At 50.0% G+C, this 12324-nt stretch overlaps 1 protein-coding gene and 1 long non-coding RNA gene across 3 annotated transcripts in view; one reads left to right on the forward strand and one right to left on the reverse strand.

Moving 5' to 3' along the window:
* Positions 1–8577, reverse strand: part of Slc11a2 (solute carrier family 11 member 2) — a 33755-nt gene extending 25178 nt beyond the window's left edge. Inside the window, exon 1 of one of the 2 annotated variants that reach the window (XM_052748963.1) lies at positions 8470–8577. The gene's annotated coding sequence lies outside the window, so the exon portion shown is untranslated. Of the gene's footprint in view, positions 1–8011; positions 8199–8469 lie in introns of those variants that run through there. The other variant, XM_052748964.1, reaches the window with a different exon arrangement.
* Positions 6251–10671, forward strand: LOC128117102 (uncharacterized). The gene is made up of 2 exons (XR_008220707.1): positions 6251–7993; positions 8841–10671. It is a non-coding gene; the product is annotated as an uncharacterized LOC128117102 (long non-coding RNA).
* Positions 10672–12324: the final 1653 nt, after the last annotated feature.

A 12324-nucleotide genomic window follows, 5' to 3' on the forward strand; every position in this document is an offset into this window, starting at 1 on the left:
GGAGTTGGCTCCCTTCTTCCACTATGTGGGGCCCTGGATCGAACTTGGGTCTTTAGGCTTGGCCACAGGTGCCTTTACTTTCCAAGAGCCAACTCACAGCCCTAAAAAGGCTGAACTTTTCAATTTTGGATCTACGTTCTATGTAATTGTTATCTCAGTTGATTCCAAATATACAGCGAGAGGAAGTTTCCACTGACACCTCCTCCCACAAACCCCCAAAGTGCTGACCCAGCTGAAAGGGGGGAGTCTCCTTCCTTGCTGAAGCAACTTTTCTCTTCTTATCCAGTAACCACTCCTATCCGAACGGCCTTATTTTTTGGATATTCTTTATGAACCAACATATTCTACCTTATTGAATGAATTCCATCATCTAGACCCAAAAGAGGGCTCTGGGTTTCACCTGTCTTCTGGGTATAAACACACCATCACCCGTTAATTTAAGAAGCACCATCTTTCCCTCAACAGTCAGCAGGGTCAAGCACTTGCCTGCAACAGACAACTACCCCCATCTCTCTGGTCAGCCCATAGACCCCATTAGCACTCATCAGTCCAGCCTCCTCCAGCGTTTGAGGGCACTCATGCATCTGACCACTCCCCTGGGCTCCGATCACAGTGTGGCTTGGTGGCCTTTAACTTTGTCTATGTGAATAAGGCAAGACACCCAGTTATCCTACTCACAAGAAAGAAATAAGAAACTACAAATCACATCAGGCACTGAGCTCTCACAAGAAAAGGAACTTGGACCACGAGGAACCAGCAAACTTCACACAGTGCCTCAGTGAGCTTTGAGTCACATGTTATGAGGAGTCCTTCCGTATTCTCTGTTCAGTTCTGAGAACTGTCACCCAGACTGACTAAATCAGATTGCTTCCGTAATGAGGGCTGATATCCTGTTTAAGAATATTCAGTGCATGGAATATACTTGCAAGAGATTTTTAATATCCAAAACAGGTTTTAAAAAGTTATATTTAAAAAGGAAAGTAAGCCGGGCAGTGGTGGTGCATGCCTTTAACCCCAGCACTCGGGAGGCAGAGCCAGGCGGATCTTTGTGAGTTCAAGGCCAGCCTGGGCTACAGAGTCAGTTCCAGGAAAGGCACCAAAACTACACAGAGAAACCCTGTCTCGAAAAACCAAAAAAAAAAAAAAAGGAAAGTAGGCCATTGACATGGCCCACTGGGTAAAGGTTCTTGCTGCCAAGCCCGATGACCTGAGTTCAATCCCCCAGAATCCACATGGTGAAAGATCAACTCTCCACCCCTACAAGCTGTCCTCTGACCTCCCCACACTCAATGTGCCAACCACATACACACACAGGGTTTTACACTGAAGCTGACCTGGAACTTGAGACATTGATTACACCTCAGCTTCCCAACTCAGCAGGGTTAAAGTTCTGAAGTTACTAGCAGCATTCTAAGACAGAAAGCCAACAAAACACAGGCACCTGGTCTTTTCTGGAGTCTTAGGCACACACTACTGAACAGAGAAGAGATTCGACAGTACAGTCTTCCCATCTCAAGCTCCGAGGTTCACATGGCCTGCAGGATGCACTAGGGCGGAGAGGGAGGGCATTTGGTGCCCCGTGGAGAGGAACAGTGGCTTTGCCCTCCAGGACCATTTCACCCCCGGTCAGTCATCTCACTGCATCAAGGGAAGATGCAGCCTTAGAACACAGGCAGGGGCTGGAGAGATGGCTCAGTGGTTAATAGACCAGCTGTTCTTCCGAAGGACCTGGGTTCAATTCCCAGCTCCCACATGGTAACTCATAACTCTCTGTAACTCCAGTTCCAGGGGATCCAACATCCTCATACATACAGGCAAAAAAACAATGCACATAAAGAACTAATAAAATATGTTAGCCAGGCAGTGATGGCGCACGCCTTTAATCCCAGCACTGAGGCAGAGGTGGGTTGGTCGCTGAGTTCAAGGCCAGCCTGGTCTACAGAGTGAGTTCCAGGACAGCCAGGGCTACAGAGAGAAACCCTGTCTCAAAAAGAAAAAAAGAAAAGCAAAGGCAGCTGGTTGAGGGCTGGTGAGGGGGCTCAGCTGGCGAAGGTGATTGCCCCAAGGCCACCTGAATTCCATCCTTAGGAGCCACATGGTAGACAGTGGAAAAATACAACTGACTCCTGCAAGTTTCCATACTCTCCTTCTCTCCCCTCCTCCCTCCCTCCCTCTCTCTCTCTCCTCCCTCTCTCTCTCTCACACACATAAATAAATAAATAAATAAATAAATAAATAAATAAATAAATAAATAAAATGTTTAAGAAGAGAATTTAGGGAAAGAAAGAAAAGGCAGTTGGGGGCCAGGTTTGGTGGTTCACACCTATAGTCCTAGTACTTGGAAAGTGGAGGCAGGAAAATCGTGAGATCAAAACCAGCCTCAGCTACACAGCAAATTCCAGGCCAGAAAGAGCAGAAGGGAGGGGCAGACATAGGAAAGCAAGAAGCAGGCCAGATGGAGGTGAGTGCTGAGCTCACTTACATCTTGTTTGGCAACAAAACCGCCTCACCAGGTACTGTATTGTTGTACGTAGTAGCAGCAGCGTAGCAGTAGCAGGGCTCCAACCCAGTGCCCTAGCAACACAGAGCGCCAGGCCCCACTTAATTTTCTCAAACATAAAGCTTCCGTAGTCTATCAGAGCCTTTCAGTCCCGCTCACTGGGGACATTCTGCCAAACAATCCGACAGGAGTCTGAGTGGGTAATCGGCTCTGCGCTGTCTACCGGGCAGGCACGACAGACAGCCTAAAGCTCAACTTACTCCTCCTTTGTCTTAGTGTCCACACAGTGGTTCAAATGGTGAAACGCTGATTTACGAGGAACAGAAGGCCCTTTCCAGAGAGCCAGTTCCTGATTCCAGCGAGTACCCCTCAGCACCCACTGCTCCAGTTCCTGATTCCAGCGAGTACCCCTCAGCACCCACTGCTCCAGTTCCTGATTCCAGCGAGTACCCCTCGGCACCCACTGCTTAGCACTGGTTTGTCTTCTGAGGAGGTGAGAACATCCACTCCCTGGTATCCTCCTTACAATTCTTCTGCTTCTTTAATAAGAAAATTCGATTACCTTAAAAATCACACATGGGCCGGGCGGTGGTGGCGCACGCCTTTAATCCCAGCACTCGGGAGGCAGAGCCTAGGCGGATCTCTGTGAGTTCGAGGCCAGCCTGGGCTACCAAGTGAGTTCCAGGAAAGGCGCAAAGCTACACAGAGAAACCCTGTCTCGAAAAACCAAAAAAAAAAAAAAAAAAAAAAAAAAAAAAAAAAAAATCACACATGGTCAGGAGCATTCAGCATTCAGGAGGCAGAGGCAGGAGGACAAGCAGGTTTAAGGCCACCTGATCGACCCAGCGAGTTCCAGCTCAGTTAGGGCCACACAGCAATATCCCAGCTTAAAATAAAAGGGCTGGAGAGATAGCTCAACACTGCTGCTCTTCCAGAGGACCCAGGTTCAATTCCCAGAACCCAGATAGCAGCTCACAACTGTCTGTAACTCCAAGTCCAGGGGACCCAACGCCGTCACACAGACATACATGCAGAAAAAACACCAATTCACTTAAAAATAAATCATTAAAAAATAAACAAAATAAAGTATGAAATACTAAATACATGTACAACTCTAACAAACCATTTTTTCCTTATGTTGAAAAAAGGCTTGAGTTTAAAACAGTGGTTTCTTGTATTTGTCCCTAAAAGGAGGTAAAGGCATTTATAGCCATCTCATTAATTTTAAGGTATAGAGAAGAAAGTTTTATCACCTACCCCCCATACTGGGGAGAGAAGGGGGGGTTGTTTGTATACAGTCTAAATCTCCCCACCTCCCATGTCACAAAGTACAAAATATGAAGTAATACAAATCCTGAAATGGCACGCAAGTGTTTAAAAACCTTCTTGTACATTTATTTATTTGTGTGTGTGTGATGGTAGTGCACACGTGTGGAGGTCAGTTCTATCTCTACCTTGAGGGCTCTGAAGATCAAACAGCCTGGCACTGATCAAGATGCCTCCCTGGCTTTCAAACACTCAGAAGAGAACAACGGCCTGTAACCACAGCATTCGGAGGCTGAGGCAGGTGAGTCACAAGTTCAAGGTCAACCTGAAGCTGCTTAGTAAGACTCTATCTCAGAAAGGTGAGTAGGACCAACAAATGAGAACATAAAGATTCCAAATCTTGCCGGGCGGTGGTGAGCACACCTTTAGTTTCAGCATTCGGGAGGCAGAAGCAGGAGGATCTCTGTGAGTTCGAGGCCAGCCAGGGCTACACAAAGAAATCCTGTCTTGAAAAAAATAAATAAACAAACAAAAAATGACCTTAAAACTACAATCCACCCTATGGACCTGGGTTCTACATAATGCCTTTAATTCCACACAACACATCCCACTCATAAGGTACAAACAGTGCTCCTATTACACAGAGTCGCTATACCTGAATCAGGGCCGGCTCTCTCTCTGACACAATGGCCATTGAGACACTAGCTGAGACAGTACTTTGCTAACTTCGAATGCCACAGTAATCATCTCTCCTCCTACTTGTCTTACTCAAGAACTACAATCTCAACTCAACACCCAGCATGCCGCCTCTCACCTGAGTTTGACTTTTCAGTTCTCTTTGAGATTTACAGAAAAAGCTACTGGGATAAGGGGGGAGGGGAGGGGTGGGAGGGGGCAGCCTCACACAGCCTTTAATCCCAGCACTCAGGGAGGCAGAGGCAGGCTGGGTGAGTTCCAGGTCAGTGTGGCTTACATAGGGAGTGCCAAGACAGCCAGGACTACATAGAAAGACTCTGCCTCAAACCAACAAAGGAAAGAAACCCCAGCATGTGACTGACACCTGCTTGTAACTCCAGCTTTCAAAATGCTAAAGCAAGAAGCTAAGAGTTCTAAGCCGTCTAAGACAGCCAGATCCTGTCTGGAAACACACACACACACACACACACACACACACACACACACACACACACACACACACACTCACAGAGGGGAGGGATGGGGAGGAGGGAGGAGAGGAGAGGAGAGAAAGATCTGGGGAGTGGAACACAGCTGATAACAAAACTGCCTGCTTGGGTGTCAGCGAAGATAAGAACAGGGAAAATGTGGCCCAGCTGTCAAGTACTGATCTGTTAGACAAAAGTATTATTTGTCAACCATGACTAAGAAACAAGGGCCTGAGGCTGAAGAGATGGCTTGAGGGTTAAGAGCACTCATTGCTCTTCCAGAAAAACTGAGTTCAATTCCTAGCACCTACGTCAGATGGCTGTAACTGTGACTCCTGGAGATCTGACACCTCTCACGTGCACACCCCCACACAGACACAGGCACAATCACATGGCGGGATGCACGCGCACACACAAATAATTAAAAATAATAAAACAGCCGGGCGGTGGTGGCGCACGCCTTTAGTCCCAGCACTCGGGAGGCAGAGCCAGGCGGATCTCTGTGAGTTCGAGGCCAGCCTGGGCTACCAAGTGAGTTCCAGGAAAGGCGCAAAGCTACACAGGGAAACCCTGTCTCGAAAAACCAAAAAAAAAAAATAATAATAATAAAACAAATCTTTAAAGAAAAAAAGAAAGGACAGTGGTAGGGCAGGCCGGGCACACACTCATGGGGGGTGGGGTGGGCAGGCCGGGCACACACTCATGGGGGGTGGGGTGGGCAGGCCGGGCACACACTCATGGGGGAGGGCAGGCCAGGCACACACTCATGGGGGGGGCAGGCCGGGCACACACTCATGGGGGAGGGCAGGCCGGGCACACACTCATGGGGTGGGCAGGCCGGGCACACACGCATGAGAACTATCCCTTTCTCTGCTCGCAGAGCTCACCTTCCTGATTGCTGACTAGACCACACACAGTTTAGTCTGCCCTCCTCTCTTCCCCTTGGCCTTTGTTCTTCCAACTCTGACAGGGTAAGCTTCCTGTAAACTTCCTTCTAACCACAGCTTTACAGCAGTGTTTCCCGTGGTGGGGGGACAATCTGGTCACCTGGCCTGACACCTCCATCCTGTGAACAACTTCAAAGGCCCTCTCTTAGGGAAGAAAAAGGAAGAAATCTATCAAAAGCATATCTACCTCCCATCACCCAAAAACACTTTGTCCAAGTCTTTTTTTTCCCCCCCACTTACTTATATAGTTTTCCTCCAGAAAATCTGAAGGATTTTTTTTTTTTGTTAGAGCACATCTAGCCCATTTACCCTAACAGGGATCACCTTCAACACTGAACTTCTGTTCTTAGAAGAAAAATCATGTGTCAAGTCAGACAAACATGTAAGAGATTCCTCAGCCTTGGACGCTTCCTTCTGCTCTTTGGAACCTGATAAAATTTTAATAATTAACTTGTAGCCTTCTCCTCTCATTACATATGAATTTGAACACATGACAACCTAAAGAAGTATTGAGCTGTTTTAATACAGATGAGCAAGTAAACTTAGGTCACCTCCACTGCCTCCAATGGGTTGTTTCTTTTTGGTTTTGTTTTCTTTTCCAGACAGGGTTTCTCTGTGTAGTTTTGGTGCCTGTCCTGGATCTTGCTCTGCAGACGAGGCTGGCCTCGAACTCACAGAGATCCTCCTGCCTCTGCCTCCCGAGTGCTGGGATTAAAGGCGTGTACCACCACCGCCGGGGCACGCTTTGTAAACTGTGCTTTTCCATAAACAGTTTCTCATTTAGTGATGGGCTCCCAACAATGTTGCTAAGCGACTGAGAAAGACTTCTTTTGAACTCCTGGGGTCTCCCAACCACACCAACAGGAATTAAGAGGGATTTAAGGCTCATACAAAGAGGTACTGGCATAGCAGAAAACGATGGCCTCTGACCGACAAGGCGGCACCGAACCAGGCTCTGGGCTGCAAAGTCAAACAGAAAAAACGATCCTACTTTGTGAATACAGTTTTCACTTTGTCACTACTGAACCAAAGCTGCCCACCAGCTCTGCCGAGTAACAGAGCGGAATCTCGGAGTCACATCCAGCTTCCCTATTCCTCCACAACAGGTCCTGCCAGGATGCTCAGGAATTCCCCTTCTGAGTCCCACAGGCCTTCCGGAAACACGAGAAACCATGTGTGCCGCAGTCACCGCCTTTAGGTGCGCGTCCAAAATAAACTCTTAACCCAAGCAAGGCTGTGAATGAAGATTGTAGCAAAAGACACCGGCGAAATCTCAAGGTTACATTTACCAACACGGCTACTGCAGAAACTTGCCTAAAACGTTATTTTCCAACCTCATTTAATAAACCAAGCAGAAGCCAAGCCTGAGTGGTAAATGCTTGTGACTGATCTCGGCACAGAGGCAAAAGGATGGCTGGAGGCCGACCTGGATTACATATCAAGTTCCAGAGCAGTTAGACACATATAGCAAGATCTAGTCTTGGAGAGAAAAGACAAGGATTACGAAGAAGCTCTCTGCACAGCGCCTGTCTTCGCCTGTAATCACTGAGCCTTCAGACTAATAATATGGCTGGAAAGCACTGGCCTGGGGAATCTTTGGCAACAGCCCAAAAGATTCCGAGCAAAGACTCCTGAGAAGGTCAAAGCCCTGGGTAACAGCAGGTGCGAGCGGGCAGTAATAAAAACACCTGGTGGCAGGGGACTGGCCTAAGCGCTTTTCGTGTATTAACTAATTTAACACCAACGACCTGGAAGATCCCGCCATCAACCCCACCCTAAGTGTGTGGAACACAAGAACGCCTAAGCAGCCTGAATGAAACATTAACACAGCCAAGAACTGATGGAGATGCCACGGCGGACAGCCTCCCGTGGCTCTCCCACGGCTCACACAGAAGCTCCCAGAGGCCCCTCGGCCCTGGCCAGCTCTCCCTCCATATGTTTGCTCTTGATGCCTTAAATCGCATCGCTGTAAAGCAAAGGACGACGGAGTGTCTCCATAGGACGCAGAGGAAAGCCAGCCTCTGTCCTGAGGACGCCCTTCCCGACAGTCTCATGTACCCACGACGTCCTGGACCAGAGACCCGACACGGACAAAGAGTCCAAAGGAGACACATAAAGTGAGTTTTGAAAAGTACCGGGCCTAGGAAGCCGCTGAGAAGGGGCGCGTCCATCGCGTGCACGGTGTCCCTGAAAGAGGCCTGGGAGGCGCGAGGACCCCGGCTGCGCTCAAGCCCGCGGCCCGAGGCCTTCGGGCCGACAGCGCAGCCCCGGCGGCGGCCGCTGGGCTGACAGGGCGCTGAGCTGCGGGAGGCCGCGCGCGGGCAGGCGGACCCCGGGGCTCCCTCCCGCTCCGCGTCGCGCCGGGTCTGCGCACCCCCGCCCCGGGACGCGTCCGGTCGGGCCGGCCCCGGGGAGGGGCGGTGGTCTGGCGTCCCAGGTCGCGGGGCAAGGCCGAGGCCCGTGACCGCCAGCGCCTGTGCCGACGCCGGAGCCCTCCGCGTCTCCTCGGGGTCCGGGGCTCCCGCCCGCTAGCCCGCCCGCTCGCACACAGCGGAACGCTGTGACCCCTGACCCCGCCAGCACCTCGGCTTACCGGCTCGCCCACCACCTGACACGCCGCGCCGGGGCCTCCATATCCCAGAAGCCAGCACCTAGCGGGTCAACCTCCTGCCCTCCCGCGATTGGCTGGCAGGGCGGGAGCCCCACTTCCTGATTGGCTGGACTCCTGCAGCGGCCGGACTGCGTGGCGGGCGGACTGGGAGCGGAGGCTCCGCCCACCCATGCTGGATCTGGGGGCGGGGTCCGCTGGGGGTGGAGCCTAGCGGGGGCGGGGTCGAGCCGGAGGCGGGGCCCGGCTCCAGCCCTGAAGTTCAAACTTAGCACGTTCCTCGGGTTGGCGACTCCCAGCCCGGGAATGCTACGGACCTGTAAATTTTTGTCATAGTTCCCGCCATCTCTTTCTAGGTAACGACAAGCCTGTTTCCTCCTAAGAAATGATGACCTCGAGATACAGCTACAACCGATAATAAGGCACCACGGCAGTCCCTTTTCTTCTGGCTTCTCGGGCCAAGAACACCCCACGTCTGGGAGGAACCGCGGAACCTGGACCAGCGGAGCCAGTTCGGCCGCATCAGTAGTTCTCCTTCCAAGCCTCTCAGGGAGCTTTTCTCCATCCCACCTAGCTGCATCTTCTCCCGAAACTCTGTCCTGCCTGCCCCAAAGCAGTCCCGCTCCATCCCCGGCCTCACACCTCAGCATCCTTCTCGGAGAGAATAAATGGCCTGACAAGTCCCCCAACTCCCCACGAGGTTCTAAGAGCTACCAAAACCTTTTTTTTCCCCTCCCGATTTCCCCTACTGGCTACAGCAGTAGAGACGACAGCGCTGTTTCCTTCAGAAATGTAAGAACGGAGATAGGAAGAAAGCACAAACACACACACACACACACACACACACACACACACACACACAAAGGAAATTTTAAAAATATGGTAACAACAAAAGCAAACTCGGGACAAAAGGGAAAAAAAGCCAGACTTCCACACCCTGGCAAGAACGGCTGCTTTCCATACAGAGTGGTCTCCTGAAAGAAGAGAAAACGCACACGTTAGTTCTGGACCCCTGCCCTCTAGCCCAGCACCTCTCCTCTGGGACCCTCCGCTGCCTCTAGAAAAAGAAAAGGGTCGGGGCTGTTTGTGTCAGCTTCCAGGTGTGCTCGGCTGGCCCGCGTCCCTGCCCCTGGCTGCCCACTTACTTAGCTCACAGTTGGGAGCAGCTGCAGCTCCACTTGGCTGCCTCTTCCCCATGGTGCAGAACTGGTTAGGCTAACCCCGGAGCCGCGCAGCCTCTATATATGCGGACTAGTGCGCCTCCCTTGGTTAGAAACGAGACTTGAGGTAGGTCAAGACTGAGAAAAAATTCAAACCGCACCCTCCAAAGCATAATCAAATTTCATCTTTGACCGGCCATGAAAGGGAAGCATTGTATTTCTGCCACTCCTAGTTATTAATAATATTAATTGAGTTCAAGTTTTCTTCTGAGATTTCATTTCTGTGCCATTCCGAAGGGCAGGACCTGGAGGCAATGGGTGCTGGTGGCTGAAATGGGTGGGTGGAGGGAACTGCTTTCCTCTGGCCGCCACTCCCTCCCCTGGGAGTCAAGCTGGTTCGGGGACTAGGACTCTGCCCCTCTGAGAGGGAGGTAAAACCAATTAACCCAAACCCTGACAGTCCGCATGTATTTTCCACATAGTACGTGCGATACTGATGCAATTATGAGGCGTCTCAAAGTGTAGGTGGAAACGCCGCCTGGTCTATTTCTCTGGATCTGAAGGAGCCGAGGGCATGAGCTGGTCAATCAGTGATCAGGAGGCAGACAACAAAGTGAGGCAGATCAGAACTTAGTACCCGATGGAAAAGAAAAAAAGGCCTGAGACAGCAAAACAGAAATCTAGGGCAAGAATTTCTCGGTGTGGAATGGGGGAAATTTGCCTCCTGGAAACAACTGAGACTATCAAGAATAAATGGAAAGAAACGCAGTTGGCTCAAATTACCAAGCAAGGTTGCACGGTGAAGCATGGCAATGCTAGGAACCAGGGATTTTCTGAGCAGCACCCGGATGAAAGCCCTGGTGCTGGGCTCGCTCAACCTACCTTAAGATATGATCTGCTCCCAATCCTACTTGCTATCAGACCGTTCCCCAAGGCAAAGTGGCCTCTGCAGATTAAGCCGGGGACAAGTTGTCCTCCTCATAAATGGAAGTACCCATCCATGAAATAAAATCTGGCAGAGAAAAGATTTGAATTTATGATTTCTGAAAGGAGAAGCGAGGCCAAGGACATGGCTGAATGGTAGAATGCTCCCCACCATGTGTGGGGCTCTGGGTCCCATCGATTTACACACACACACACACACACACACACACACACACACACACACACGCTCACCACATAAACATACATACACGCACACACATGCACATTCACCACATACATGCTGTGGGATGGTCTGTATGTCAAATGTGTTGCTGATTGGTCAATGAATAAATCACTGATTGGCAGTGGCCAGGCAGGAAGTATAGGCGGGACTAACAGAGAGGAAAATTGAGAGAACAGGAAGCTGGGAGGGGAGACACTGCCAGCCGCCATCAGGACAAGGAAGATGTAAAGTACCGGTAAGCCACAAGCCACGTGGCAAGGTATAGATTAATAGAAATGGATTAATTTAAGCTGTAAGAACAGTTAGCAAGAAGCCTGCCACGGCCATACAGTTTGTAACCAATATAAGTCTCTGTGTTTACTTGATCGGGTTTGAGCGGCTTGGAACTGGCGGGTGAGAGAGATTTGCCCTGACTGTGGGCCAGGCAGAAAAAGTCTAGCAACACATACACACATGTACACTCACCACATACACATACACAGACACAGACACACACACACTAAAATAAAAATCATGCGGGTCATGGTGATGTGCGCCTTTAATCCCAGAAGAGGTAGAGACGGATAGATCTCTGAATTTGAGCTAGCCTGGTCTACAGAGCACAGCCAGGGCTACACAGAGAAACCTTTCTGTCTTGGAAAAAACAAACAACCAAACCAAACCAAAACAGAAAAGTCATGAAAGCAGTAATGGGTTTCATGGAACAATCTTCAGGCTTTTCTTCCAACATACTAACTGAACTTTTTTCTATATACACTGTTTCACACTTGACAAACATCCATCAATCCTCACAAAACCGTGAGGCAGGAACTATTATCTTCAGTTGGAAGATTAATCAGTAATTTACGAGGGTTAAGTAATTTGCCTAAAAGACACTTAGTTAGCCAGCAAAGCTAGATTTCAAACATAACATCATTAGATCTGGCAGCCCGCGCTCAATGCCAGCTCTGTCTTGTATATGAGTACTACTCTCTTCCATTGAAGTCTAGCTCAAAGACATCATCAATGCATAGATGGCAGTGGCTATGGGTAGCATTTGTTAATACGGCTCCCCCCACCCCCCAAGAGTCAGGGTTTCTGTGTAGCCCTGGCTGTCCTGGAACCTGCTCTGTAGACCAGGCTGGTCTTGAGATCATAGAGATCCGACTGCCTCTGCCTCTTGAGGGCTGGGATTAAAGGCGTGCGCTGTCACCGAAACTGCCGCCGCCGCCGCCGCCGCCACCGCCACCACCACCGCCCGCTACTACCACCACCCTGGCCATGCCCAGCTCTTAATATGGATTTAAAAAAAAAAAGTTTTATTTTAATCATGTGTGTAATGTGTAAAAATCCCTAAAGATTTCTATTTATTATGTGTATACACGTGTGTCTGTGTGTGCATGAGTCTGGGTACAGTGCCTGCAGAGGACTCCTGACTCCCTGGAATTGCTCACTGTGGGTGCTGGACACTGAGCCTGGGTCCTCTGGAAGAGCAGTCTCTCCAGCCCAATGTGAACCTTATTGCATGTACCT

Source organism: Peromyscus californicus, unplaced genomic scaffold (genome assembly GCF_007827085.1).
Source record: "Peromyscus californicus insignis strain IS unplaced genomic scaffold, ASM782708v3 Scaffold_20__1_contigs__length_68692818, whole genome shotgun sequence".
NCBI classification, from domain to species: Eukaryota; Metazoa; Chordata; class Mammalia; order Rodentia; family Cricetidae; genus Peromyscus; species Peromyscus californicus.